This window comes from Gorilla gorilla, chromosome 20 (genome assembly GCF_029281585.2).
Source record: "Gorilla gorilla gorilla isolate KB3781 chromosome 20, NHGRI_mGorGor1-v2.1_pri, whole genome shotgun sequence".
Taxonomy (NCBI): Eukaryota; Metazoa; Chordata; class Mammalia; order Primates; family Hominidae; genus Gorilla; species Gorilla gorilla.
The window spans coordinates 42,601,283-42,615,800 of NC_073244.2; the positions used below are offsets into that span (position 1 = coordinate 42,601,283).

At 40.6% G+C, this 14,518-nt stretch overlaps 1 long non-coding RNA gene across 4 annotated transcripts in view; it reads right to left on the reverse strand.

The window, feature by feature from the left end:
* Window positions 1-484: 484 nt before the first annotated feature.
* The window catches only part of LOC109024131 (uncharacterized), a 77,722-nt gene continuing 63,688 nt past the window's right edge, over window positions 485-14,518 (reverse strand). For 2 of the 4 annotated variants that reach the window (XR_002003580.3, XR_008674068.2), the window contains 2 exons: window positions 14,261-14,325; window positions 485-861 (listed from right to left, as the gene is read on the reverse strand). This is a non-coding gene — a long non-coding RNA (uncharacterized lncRNA). Of the gene's footprint in view, window positions 862-6,594; window positions 7,328-7,753; window positions 8,022-14,260; window positions 14,326-14,518 lie in introns of those variants that run through there. The other 2 variants (XR_008674067.2, XR_008674069.2) reach the window with 2 other exon arrangements.

A 14,518-nucleotide genomic window follows, 5' to 3' on the forward strand; every position in this document is an offset into this window, starting at 1 on the left:
TTTGCATGTACATTTGAGGAAAACTGAGGCAGAAGATAAACACGGTCAGCACTGGGTCAGCTGGTGTTCACTTGTAGTGGGGCAGGTGGTTCCTTGGATCAAAGTGACCATATTCCACTCCCTCACCTGCCTGTTTTCTGAGCCCCGGGGCCAACCACAGCATCTTCCTTCATTGTCCCAGGGGGCTCCTTTCCTTCCTTCTTGTACCCTTCCCAAGCATCTCTTCACAGCCTTCACTGCTTGGCATAGACCATCCCTGGCCAAGTTTTCAGTCCAGATAGATTGCTCTGCATGTCAGGGGTTCAGCAGTATATTCAAAATTGAAAACATAATCTCGATCACTTTTTAAAGACAATTCAGGACACCTACCAGAGATCAGACTGAGTTAGCATTTTGAGTAAAGGGACACAAAAATTGTGCTCTGCCCCCAAACTGAAAGGTCTTCCTCCACAACTACAGTGAACCCCACAGTATACTGGGCAAGGGGTCTTATCTGCAAGATGTCTATCCACTCATCATCCCTCCCCAATACAGAACCTACAGAAGAACCAAGACCAATCTGCATAAACCATTTAATCCAAAGACAGCATGCACTTGGATTGCGAACTTGGATTGTGAACAGCACCCTCTTCGCTTGGTCAGTGTTGACAAAATGCTGAAAGTCCTCAGGCCTTTGCCATTTCAATTCCTAGAACTTGAACTTCTGGGCTGGTGAAATAATGCATAAATGTCTCCTGTTAGCTGCACATCTCTTTCTCCACCTTTAGAATGCTTTCCTCTATTTGATCACTTTTCAAGTATTAATGGTAAGTCATAATTCCAAAATAATTTTGAGAGCAAAAGAAAATAAATACACCCAGCCTAGGAGATAAAAAAGAGTTATGGGACTAGTTTAGACAAGATTATGACACTTATCATTCAACTAAAACCATAACATAATAAAGAATTTTACGCATTACATGGTCCTCTTTTCTTAACATAAAGGGATAAATGGCACACTTCTCATATCTAGCAACATAAGGTACTCAAATCTATTCAGATGGTTCTACTAAAATTGAGAGCATTAGGAAAAAGAAAAGATGCTTACTAACTGGAAAAGTTCATGCATTTTTAAAGTTTTATTTTACATATGCAGGTTTGTTACATGGGTATATTGCTCCCAGGTACTGAGCATAGTACCCAATGGGTAGTTTTTTAACCCACACCCCCTCCCTCCCTCGCCCCTCTAGTAGTCCCCAGCGTCTATTGTCCCCATGTTTATGTCCATGTGTGCTCAATCCTTAGCTCCCACTTGTAAGTGAGAACATATGGTATTTTTTATGTTCCTGCATTAATTAGCGTAGGATTCTGGCCTCCAGCTCCATCCAAGTTGCTGTAAAGGACATGACTTTGCTTTTTAATGGCTGCATAGTATTCCATTGTGTACATGTACCACATTTTCTTAATCGAGACCACCATTGATGGCCACCTAGGTGGATTTCATGTCTTTGCTGTTGTGAATAATGTGGGGATGAACATACATGTGCATGTGTCTTTTTGGTACAATGATTTGTTTTCTTTTGGATATATACCCAGCATTGAGATTCCTGGGTTGAATGGTAGTTCTGTTCTAAGTTCTTTAAGAAATCACAAAACTGCTTTCCACAGTGGTTGAACTAATCTACATTCCCACCAAAAATGTATAAGCATTCTCTGCAACCTCACCAACATCTGATGTTTTTTGACTTTTTGATAATAGCCATTCTGACTGGTGTGAGACGGCATCTCACTATGGTTTTGATTTGCATTTCTCTGATGATTAGTGATGATATGCATTATATAATATGCTTGTTGGCTGCTTATATGTCTTCTTTTGAGACATGTCTGTTTATGTCTTTCATTCATTTTTTAAGGGGCTTATTTGTTTTTTAGTTCAGAAATTTCTTAGTCTTGGTTGCAAATGTCAGAAACCAATTTCAAGGTGGTTTAGGGTAAGTGGATTTATCAAGAACATCCTCCAGGTGCCCCATAGAGCCAAACAGAGCAGTGGGCTGGATCACAGGAGTCCTAGGAGGCAAAGCATTCAGGGCTCTCACACTCTCTTACCACTTCTTCCCTCTCCCTCTCTCTGCCAAGGTGAGAGCACCATGGTGAGGGCACCAAGGTGAGGGCACCATGGCAGCCAAACACTCCCAAGATTCTACTGCTGAAAAGAAAGTCTCTCTGGATCCCAAATCCAAAAAATTATAATTGTTAAGTATCCACCACTGAACTTAACAATGGTGCCAAGAGATCATTGGAATCATAGCTAATCACCCAGGACCATTTGAATGCAGCAGGGAGAGTGGGGGAATGATGGAACAGATTCTATGAGAAAAGCGAGAAAAATTGGGATAAGCAGTGAAAACAAAATGTATTCTCTACATACAGGCAGGATTTCCCATGGTAGTAATTATGACCCTCTTTCAGTTATCCATGCCTTGGGCATAGCTAATGAGCAGCAGCTGGGGTAAGCGGAAGCAGAGTTACAGACAATCAGCAAGCATTTGCCAAACCCTTGCAACATGGACTGTGATATAGTTTGGATGTTTTGTCCCCTTCAAATCTCATGCTGAAATGTGACCCCCACCTGATTTCAAATTATACTACAGAGCTATAGTAACCAAAACAGCATGGTACTGACATAAAAACAGACACATAGACTAATAGAACGGAACAAAGAACCAAGAAACAAACAAATCCACATGCCTAGAGTTAACTTATGCTTCACAAGATGTCAAAAACATACACTGGGGAAACTCAGTCTCTTCAATAAATAGTGCAGGGAAAACTGGGGATCTGTATGCAGAAGAATGAAACTAGACCCCTATCTCCTGCCACATACAAAAATCAACTCAAAATTGGTTAAACACTTAAATTAAACATTGGAGACACTCTTCAGGACATTGGTCTGGGCAAAAATTTCTTGAGAGTACTTGAGAGTACTAATAAGCCACAAACACGGGCAACCAAAGCAAAAATGGACAAATGGGATCACATCAAGTTAAAAAGCTTCCGCACAGTGAAGGTAACAATCAACAAAGTGAAGAGACAACTCACGGAATGGGAGAAAGTATTTGCAAACTACCTATCTAACAAGGGATTAATAACCAGAACATATAAGGAACTCAAACAACTCTACGAGAGAAAAATCTAATAATCTGATCAAAAATGGGCAAAAGTACATACAAATGGCAAACTGGTATGTGAAAAAGTGCTCAACCTCATTCATTATCAGAGAAATGCAAATCAAAACTACAATGAGATATCATCTCACCCCCGTTAAAATGGCTTTCATCCAAATGACAGGCAATAACAAATGCTTGTGAAGATGTGGAGAAAGGGGGAACCCTTATACACTCTAATGCAAATTAGTACAAATACTATGGAGAAGAGTTTGGAGGTTCCTCAAAAATCTAAAAATAGAGCTGTCATATGATCCAGCAACCCCACTGCTATGTACCCAAAAGAAAGGAAATCAGTATATCAAAGAGATGTCTGCCATCTCTGTTGCAGCAGTATTTACAATAGCCAAGATTTGGAAATAACTTAAATGTCCATCAATAGATGAATGGATAAAGAAAATGTGGTACATATACACTATAGAGTACTATTCAGCCATTAAAAAAAAAGAGAATGAGATCCCGTCATTTGCAACAACATGGATGGAACTGGAGATCACTATGTTAAGTGAAACAAGCCAGACACAGAAAGATAAACATTGCATCTTATCACTTACTTGTGGGATCTAAAAGTCAAAACAATTGAACTAATGGAAAAAGAGAGTAGAAGAATGGTTACCAGAGGCTGGGAAGGAGAGTGAGGGTTGTTGGGGGAGGTGGGGATGGTTAATACATACAAAAAAAAAAATAGAAAGAATGAATAAGACCTACTATTTCATAGCACAACAGGGAGACTATACTCAAAAATAATTTAATTGTACATTTAAAAATAACTAAAAGAGTATAATTGGATTGTTTATAACAAAAAGGATAAATAGTTGAGGTGACGGATACCCCATTTACCCTGATGTGGTTATTAACACATTGCATGCCTGTATCAAAATATCTCAAGTAGCCCATTAATATATATACCTACTATGCCATCACAAAAATTAACAATTAAAAATATAAAAATAAAAACAAAGTGATCCCCAGTGTTGAAGGTGGAGCCTGGTGGGAGGTGTTTGGGTGATGGGGGCACATTCCTCATTAATGGCTTGTGCCCTCTCCACAGTCAGCAGTTCACATGGGATCTGGTTGTTTAAAGAGTCTGGGAGCTCCCCCTTCTCTCTCTTGCTCCCTCTCTCACCACTGGCTCCCCTTCACCTGCTGCCATCATTGGAAGCTTCTTAAGGCCTCACCAAAAGCAGATGCTAGCACCATGCTTCCTAGACAGCCTGCAGAGCCATGAGCCAAAATAAATCTCTTTTCTTTATGAATTACCTAGCCTCAGGTATTCCTTTGGAGCAATGCACATGAACTAACACAAGCCCAGTAGGACAGAAAGGTAAAACGTGGTCCCTAACCTCATGGAGCTTAGGTTCTCAGGATAGAGAAAAAAAGGAGTAGATTTAACTGGGGGAACTTTGTGACATCAGTTAGGGTCGCAGCCAAGTAATTCAGCCTGGTCAGGAGGGTGGTGAGATAGCAGATGGTATTAAAAAGGATGTGTGTGTGCAACTCTCAGAGCAGGGTTGTGGGGCACAGCCACAGGGAAAGAAGCAGCAAACACTTCCTGTATGCAGACCACCTGGGGTTTATGGTACAGAAGTGGATCCACCTCCCAAGGGTAATGCCACATGTCCCCTAACATCTCTGATGAAAAGGTACCATCTTTATATGAATATTCTAGCAAGTGCTAATAATGCTATTGTTCCTGTCACTTACGACAATTCCTTATATAACTTCCCAGAAAGATGGTCTGACCTGGACCTGGAATTCTGGGAGGTTCAGAGAAGCAAATATCCTTATCCAAGGGATAGCATGGGGACCCCAGGACTCTGCCTTAAGACTTCAGACCATCATCTCTGCCATCCATAGGTCTGCGCTGGGTGCAAGTCACCAGATCCGTTATCGGGAAACCAAAACGGCCACTTTGTGAGAATCACCCTTCTCCTTGAGCACCCCTGCCAGGTGTGCTGGGAGATTCACATGGACCTCACTGGAGGAAAATCCAGTACTAGTCAATCAGTGGCAAGTGGACAAGGCACTCATATCACAAAGGATTCACACCATGAATAATTTATTTCGGACTTCCCTTCAATATCAAGATCCCATACATATTCTTTTCTTCTTTGAGAGAGAGTTTCACTTTTGCTGCCCAGGCTGGAGTGCAGTGCTCACTGCAACCTCCGCTTCCTGGGCTCAAGCAATTCTCCTGCCTCAGCCTCTGGAGTAGCTGGGATTACAGGTGTGCGCCACTATGCCCGGCTAATTTTTGTATTTTTAGCGGAGACAGGGTTTCACCATGTTGGTCAGGCTGGTCTTGAACTCCTGACCTCAGGTGATGCACCCGCCTCAGCCTCCCAAAGTGCTGGGATTACAGTCGTGAGCCACCGCACCTGGCCACAGATTCTTAAATGAATCAATTTCCAAAAGTTTGTTTCCCATATGAAGTTTCAGAAATATGCAAAACATGCCATATAATTAGAGTCTGTAGAACTCTAGGAAGACTGGAGCTGGAAGTGGCTGCAGGCATATGTAAGCCCAACGACTTTTCTAACTGAAGTATGTAGAAGTATCACCTATGACACCTGTCAAAAAGACCTCCATGGGCCTTCCCCAGGCAGTCTGATTCTGAAGACCTGGGGCAGACCCAGCAAGCCTGATGCTGGACATCCATGAATTCCACTGCTGGGGAAACAGAAGCAGGATAGCTTCAGTGACTCCTGGAATCACACAAAGCCTGGACAGAGCTGGGACTAGAACCCAGAGCTCTGATGCTCAAAATGCTGCCTCTAGTTCAGTAACTGCTTTTCTAGAATGCCTAGATGATGAATGGCTTCAACAACTGGAATATTTTATCTCTAATTCTGATGAGCAACAATTATTTCCCAGAGGGTGGGGCAAATAGAATATAAGGCAGAAGATAAGGATGTTTTATAAATTGGAAGAGAAGCCTCCAGCCCCTCATTAATCCACTCTGCTTTGCTCTAAACTAAAGAGGATTGCATTTACTTTTTTTTTTTTTTACTTTGAAATAATAGACTGAAAGAAAAGGTTCCAGAAGAAAATCCAAATGAACGCCCAAGCCATGTTCTCTCACAAAAGAATACTGAGCAAACTTTTAATGCAGATGATCCTGGAACAATTTAATAGCTAAGTGATCCATGATTTTTCTTAACATCTATCCTCATTAAAAGAGAGAGAGAGAGAGAAAGAGAGGGAGAGAAAAAAGAAGCTGAGAAATATCTTTCAAACCCGATGAATTCAATGCCACTTCTTTTTCTTTTACTTAATTTTCCAGGTATCTCAGCATGATCTGAATAAATTATGCTGACAATACCATAATATAAATGATAAATCATCAACACAATTTTAGTGATATATTGCGTGAAATGTAAATAATAACCAGGGCTGCTAATTGGCTTGCTTCTTGGGAACAAAGCTGTGACCGCGTGGCTGTGCCAGTCTTGGCTCCGTCATTAAGTATTTCTGCTGGTAAGTTGTTTCTGCTGATCTGGAGAGGAAAGCACAGCCTCGCAGGCAAACCTTTGTGTGAAACTTCTTCTGGCAAGAGCAAGGGCTTAAGAGAGAGAGACCGTGGTGAGTTGCAGGCGATACTTTCTTTGTTCCTCCAGAGTGCCTGTGGGTTGCAAGTTGGCCTCGCTTCCCGTGCAGAACTGTGTTCCCCTAGAAGCAGCAGCAAGACTGAGACAAGGGAAATCTCTTCAAGTCAGTTAAGTTGCTGAATCTTTCCAAAAACTCTTCTGACTCATTTTGATTTCTTCCTCTCTTTTTTTTGCTTTGATAACGATTTGATTACAACTTCATTTGACCAGAAACATAAGCTGTTTCTATGTGCTTCTTATTTTGAAAATACCTTGTTAGCATTCATCATATGTTTATGGAGCTTAAAAATATATTTTGTTTCCTTTTCCCAAACAAACCCTTCTGCTTTCTAACAGGGTTGGGCTTCTTATCTACAGTGTTCCCTCTGTGTCAAACGATGTCTTCAGAAAAAAAAATAACCTGGGCTGTAGTGGGTGCATTCATTCATTTACTGAGCATACCAGACCAGGGTTTGAGTCCTGAGGGGACACCATATGAATCCCAGGGGCAGGTTTCCACTGTTAGGGTCTTACATCCTAGTGGGAGGGACAGGCAGAGAAAGAAGAAACATAATACATTTAAAAAATTGATTTGAGATCATGTTGTTTAAAACAATATAGAGCAATAAGACAGAGAGGAGCAGGTGTGATAGATGGTTCCAGGTGGCCTCCACAAGGAAGTGACATTGGAGTTGGGGCTTGGGGGACCAGAAGGAGCTGACCATGCAAAGGTCTAGGGAAACTGTGTTCCAGACAGAGGGGCAGCATGTGCAAAGGCCCTGAGGCTGGAACAGTCTATTAAGTGTGAGGGAGGGGAAAAAAAGGCAGCAACTGGGGAACTGGTTTCTCACTGCAGCATGATGGTACCCCAGGGGACCATTTGAAAAAAGAGGAGTTTCTTTCTGCCACACCAGGGGTCGCTGCACAAGACTCCACCCCCATAGCTCCCACTTCACATCATACCTTTCATCAGGGGGGCTGTGACTTCAGAGCTTCCAGGAATGCAGCTCCCATACCTGGTCTTCTCCCAGCTCCTTGTGCTCGGGATTTGAATGTGTTTCCTCCTCCAACCTGCTGGCTTCCTAAGAGTAGAGTCATTCTCCTTAAAGATTGGCCAGCCCATCACTGATGTGATCTAGCTCAGAGTGGGTCCTGGAGGCCACTGCCGGGGACTGGGCCTGGAGTGTGGTTTCTGTGTTCGTAGCCACTGTACTATTCCGTTCTTGTGCTGCTAATAAAGACATACCCGAGTCTGGGTAATTTCTGAAGAAAAAGAGGTTTAATGGACTCACAGTTCCGTGGGGCTGGGGAGGCCTCACAGTCATGGTGTAAGGTGAAAGGCACGTCTTACATGGTGGCAGGCAAGAGACAGTGTGTGCAAGGGAACTCTCCTTTATTAAACCATCAAATCTCGTGAGACTTATTCACTATCACAAGAACAGCACGGGAAAGACCTGCCCCCATGATTCACTTACCTCCCACCGGGTCCCTCCCATGACATGTGGGAATTGTGGAAGCTACAATTCAGAACGAGATTTAGGTGGAGACTCAGCCAAACTATATCAGCCACTTTGGGTTCCAGACACAAAATCGCCCAGCCAGGAGCCTCTGATGGGATGCTTCTTGCTACACCCGGGCCCTGGCCTGCTGCCCCTTGTTTATCGGCCAGCAAATCTGGCAACTCACCACCCTAGGAGTATGAGAGCATGACATGTGAGGTCCCTGACACCTGAAAGTGAAGCCACCAATGCATTCCCTGGAGAGATCCCTTAAGTGGCTCACAGCAGAGAGCAACTGTCTTGATGAAAAGTTCTGAAGACTAAAGAACTGCCCCTAAATATTCCTCTCTGAAATGAGCTGGCAGCTCTACTTCCTTCTAAGAGTTAACTTGGACACTGGCCTGCACCCTAGAGAAGGTCCCATGAAGTCAACCAGCAGCTGAATAGGGGCAGCTTTTACTGTCAAAAATTATCAAGACAGGGACTGTGGCCAAACAGAAGAGCTGCGGGTTTAGCAACTCTCTTCTTGCAGCCGTCATTTCTAGGCCTCCATCCCACCATCATCAAAACCATTTATTAAGCACTCCATCTGCATAGAGCTCCCATTTAGGCCTGGGACAGAGTAAGTCTGTTAGACAAAAGGTCCCCATCACAGAGTTATGGGCCCATCACAGACAGACAGTGATGAGGCAGACTAGCTAATTAAGGCAGGCATTAAGCCAAGAGGCATAGTTACAAAGCATTTGCACTGGACACAGGCAGAAGAGTCCAAAGGTCCTAGTTGGGAGGAGAGGTGGGGAAGGAGGGCCTCATGCAACTCTGCCATTTGGATTTCAAAGGCTTCCTTATCCAATGAAGAGCCATGTCCATTGGATTCAAAGTCAAAGGATGATCATTATTGTTTTTTCATTTCAATAGCTTTTGGGGTTCAATAGGTTTTTGGTTACATGAATGAATTCTATAGTACTGAATTCTAAGATTTTAGTGCACCCACCTGTCACCTGAGTAGTGTACATTGTACCCAATATGTAGGTTTTTAAATCCCCCCACTTCCCACCCTCCCCCTAATCTCCAAAGTCCATCATATCACTCAGTCTTTGTGTTCTCATAGCTTAGCTCCTACTTGTAAGTGAGAACACGCAGTGTTTGGTTTTCCATTCCTGAATTACTCCACTTAGAATAATGGCCTCCAGCTCAATCTAAGTTGCTGTAAAATACATTATTTAGTTCCTCTTTATGGCTGAGTAATATTCCATGGTGTATATTTACCACATTTTCTTTATCTACTCATTGGTCAATGGGCACTTAGACTGGTTCCATATCTTTGCAATTGTGAGTTGTGCTGCTATAAACATGCACATACAAGTGTCTTTTTCATATAATAACTTCTTTTCTTTTAGTTACATACCCAGCAGTGGGATTGCTGCATTGAATAGTAGATCTACATTTTGTTCTTTAAGGAATCTCCATATCGTTTTCCATACAAGTTGTACTAATTCACATTCCCACCAGCAGTGTAAAAGTGTTCCCTTTCACCACATCCACACCAACATCTATTGTTTTTTGACTTTTTAGTTATGTCCATTCTTATAGGAAGGAGGTGATAGCTCATTGTAGCTGTAATTCGCATTTCCCTGATAATTAGTGATGTTGAACATTTTTTTTCATATGTTTAAGAAATGGCTTTCCTGTCCATTGCCTTTGTTTGAGTTCCTTATAGATTCTAGACACTAGTCTTTTCTCACCTGCACAGTTTGCAAATATTTTTTCCCCTTCTGTGGGTTGTCTGTTTACTCCGCTGATTATTATTACTATTATTATTATTGTGCAGAAGCATTTTAATTTAATTATGTCCCATTTATTTATTTTGATTTTTGTTACATTTGCTTTTGGGGTCATGGTCATGAATCCTTTGCCTAGGCCAATGTTCAGAAAGTTTTCCCAATGTCATCTTTCTGAATTTTTGTGGTTTCAGGTCTTAGATTTAAGTCTTTGATCTATTTTGAGTTGATTTTTGTATGAGGTAAGATATGGGGATCTAGTTTTATTCTTCTACATGTGGCCTGTCCATTTTCCCAGCACCATTTATTAAATAGGTTGTCTTTTCCTCAATTTATGGTTTTGTGTGCTTTGTTGAAGATCAGTTAAAAAAAAAAAAAAATTGTGTACCAGACTTCCACTTCAGGAGCAACATGGCATAGCCTCACCCTCCCCTTCCAATGACCTCTAAATATAACTAAATACTGTGGAATTTATTCAATAGACAATGTTAGAAGGACTCTAAAGGCCAGAAAGAAGAGGATGGACTACCTAGGAGACTTGGAGCTTGAATGCCAATGTGGTGAGTTCCACAGATTTTCTTTGCATCTTCCATATACTACTACACTAGGCTTCAGAAGAGCTTGCAACCCAGAACTGCCAACAAGTACACACACACAAACCTGCATGCACAAAAGGGAAGCCAAGGCACTGGGCATGAGGAAAGCCAACAAAGACTGTGTGGGAAATTCCAACCCTGCTGCACAACCCAGGCCCAGAACAGTGGTCTGTTTGTTAAGCACAGTGGCAGCAAAGCCCAGTCATGCCAACCCTTGTCTTACAACCAAGGTCCTGAAGGGTAGTCTGATCTGTCCTCAGTGGCAACAGCAAAGCTCCAGGATAGCCTAGACTCTACTCCATAACCGGACTTCAGTGGACAGGCCAATCTGCAATCAGCAGCCAGCAGCAGCAGCGAAGCCCCATGTCTCCCTGGTCTCCAACCAGGAGCATGAGGAGACTCAGGCCCAGCATCTCCTGCCTTTCCTCCCCAGAAGGTCACCCAGTGACAGCAGCCATCCCAGAGAAGCAAGCGTCTTATTTTTTCTACATTTGACACCATCAGAAATTGCTCAGGAGCCCCAGCAGCACCTGAACCATGAAACAGACTAGAACAGCATCACAGGGCTCAAAAATCTAAACAGTCACTGGAACTAAAGTTCACAAAAGTAGGCCAGAAAGTGCACACTAAACCCAAACAGAGTGACTGCCCACTGAAATAGAAGATTGAAATAGGATTATTAGTGCTCTGCCATAATAATCAAAATATACAAGATACAATCTAATTCACTCCTCATACCAAGAACCAGAAAAATCATAATTAGAAAGAAATAAGGCAATCAACTAACACCCATACCAAGTTGCATCTGATGCTGAATTTATCTGACAAAGAGTTTAGAACAACCATGGTAAAAATGCTTCAACAAGCAATTACAAATTCATATGAAACAAATGAAAAAGTGGAAAAAAATACAAGTTGTAAAACCCACCAAATTGAAATTATATAACTGAGAAAAAAAAATCCCAAATAAAAAATCCATTGGTAAGTTCAGTAGTAAACTGGAGATGACAGAGGACAGAAGCAATGAACATAAAGACAGATCAATAGAAGTTACTCATTCAGAACAACAGAGGGACAAATTTAACAGAGCCTCAGGGATCTGTGGGAAAATAACCAAAGGTCTAACCTTTATATTATCAGAATTCCAGAAGGAAAAGAGACAGTGGGACTGAAAAAGTATTTGAAAGAAATAATAGTTAAAAACTTCCAAAATTTGGTAAAAATAAATCAATAATTAAATAAACCTGCAGATTTTTGAAGCTGGGTTCCAGATATAAACCTGAAGAAATCCACTCCAAGACACATCACAACACTGAAAACTAAACACAACAAAAATAACATTAAAGAGAGAAATAATGTATTACCAAAGGAAAAAAACACCAATTTGAATGACAATGGATTTTTTTTTTAATCTGAAGCTATGGAGGCCAGAAGAAAGTAGCACAATATTTTTCAAGTTTTGGGAAAAAAAAAAGAAGAAGAAGAAAAGAACTGTCAACCTTAAATCCTATATCCAGCAAAAGTGCCCTTCAGGAATAATGAAAAAATAACGATTTTTTTCAGACAAATAAAAACTAAGGTAATTTGGAGCACACCTACTGTTTGAGAAGGGGTAAGGAAAGCTGTCCAAACAAAAAGAAAAGAACAACAGAAAAAGAATATAATATTTGAAGAAGAAACAATGGAATGGGCAAAAACAGAAGTCAACATAATAAGACCATCCTTCAACTCATGAGTTTCTTTGTGGTTAAAGCAACAGCTACAACACCATCTAAGGTGGTGATTAAGGTATATAAAAGAAATACTTTAAAACAATTATATTTTAAAAGTGGAGAGGATAAGGGTGCCTAAATAGAAGTAAGGTCTATATACACTTCACTTTAGGTGCTAAAACCTAAATATCTTACCATTATGTCTATGGTAAGATTTACAGTAACCACTAAGAAAACTATACAAGGTGACATATTCAAAAATATTAGAAATAAATCAAAATGGAACTGTGAAAATTTTGAATTAATCCACAGAAAGGGAAGAAAAATAAAAACAGAACAAAAAAATACCGCAGGAACAAATAGAAAACAACTAATAAAAAAGCAAACCTAAATCTTAACATGTCAATAATTACTTTACGTGTACATGGTCCAAACACAGCTAAAAGATAGTGATTTAGCAGAGTAAACAAAAAATATGACCCAATACATGCTATCTACAAGAAACTCACTTTAAATGTGACAACTAGGTAGATTGAGTGTAAAAGAATGGAAGGAAAAAAATATGCATATATCTTGGAATAAATCAAAAAATCACAAGAGTAGGTATTCAGATGAAGGGACTTTGAAGCAAATGTATGTGTGTGTGTGTGTGTGTGTGTGTGTGTGTGTGTGTGTATGACAAAAAGAAACATGATGTAATGAATCTGCAAGAAGATATAACATTCTTAATTGTGTATGCACCACATAACAGAACATCAAAATACATGAAGCAGAAACTGATAGACTTGAAATGAGAAATAGAAAAATCCACAATTATAGTTAGAATTTCAACATCCCACTATTGGCAACTGATAGAAATACTAGATAGAAAATGAGGCAGGATATAAAAGAACTGAACACCATCAACCAACAGAATCTATTTGACATTTATAAAACATTCTCCCATCCAGCAGCAGCAGCAGAATACATGTTCTTTTCAAGCATCCTTGAAAAATTTACCAAGGTAGACTATATCTTGAGTCATGAAACAAACCTCAGCAAATTTAAAAGAATTTTAAATTTTAAATTCTTTTAAATCATACAGACTTTTTTACTGTGATGGAATCAAACTAGAAATTATAAGAAAGGCAACAGGAAAACCTCCAATAATTGGAAATTAAACAATGCATTTCTAAATAATCCATGGCTCAAGAGGAAGTCTTATTAAAAATACATAACACAGGCCAGGCACGGTGGCTCACACCTGTAATCCCAGCACTTTCGGAAGCCGAGGTGGGCAAATCACTTGAGCCCAGGAGTTCGAGACCAGCCTGGCCAACATGGTGAAACCCTGTCTCTACTAAAAATATAAAAATTGGTAGGGCATGGTGGTGTACACCTGTGCACCTGTAATCCTAGCTACTTGGGAGGCTGAAGCATGAGAATCACTTGAACCCAGGAGGCAAAGGATGCAATGAGCTGAGATCTTTCCACTGCTCTCCAACCTGGGTGACAGAGGGAGACCCCGTCTCAGAAAAAAAAAAAAAGTAGAACAAAATTAAAATAAAAACAAACCATATCAAATTTATGAGATCAAGCTAAAGTAATAGTAAGAGGAATATTTGTATTAGTAAATATAGTTGACCCCTGAACAATACGGGGGTTAGGGGTACTGGTCCCCCAACCCGTGCCATGTAGTAAAAAAAGTGTGTATAATTTTTGACTCCCGAAAAACATAACTACTAACAGCCTGTTATTGACCAGAAGCCTTACCAATAATATAAACAGTTGATACACACATTTTATATGTTACATATATTATATAATGTACTCTTATAAGACAGTATGCTAGAGAAAAGAAAACATTATCAAGAAAATCATAAAGAAGAGAAAATATATTTACTATTTGTTAAGAGGAAGTGGATCATTGTAACGGTCTTCATCCTCATCATCTTCCCATTGGGTAAACTGAAAAGAAGGAGGGAAAGGAGGCATTGGTCTTGCTGTCTCAGGGGTGGCACAGGCAAAAGAGGTGGAGGAGGTGGAAAGGGAGAAAGAGAGGCAGACCACACTGAGTAAAATTTTATGGAAATAGATCATGATTTCTGTCTGACTTCTTTGCTTCTTCATTTCTCTAAAAATGTTTCTCTATGGTATCAAT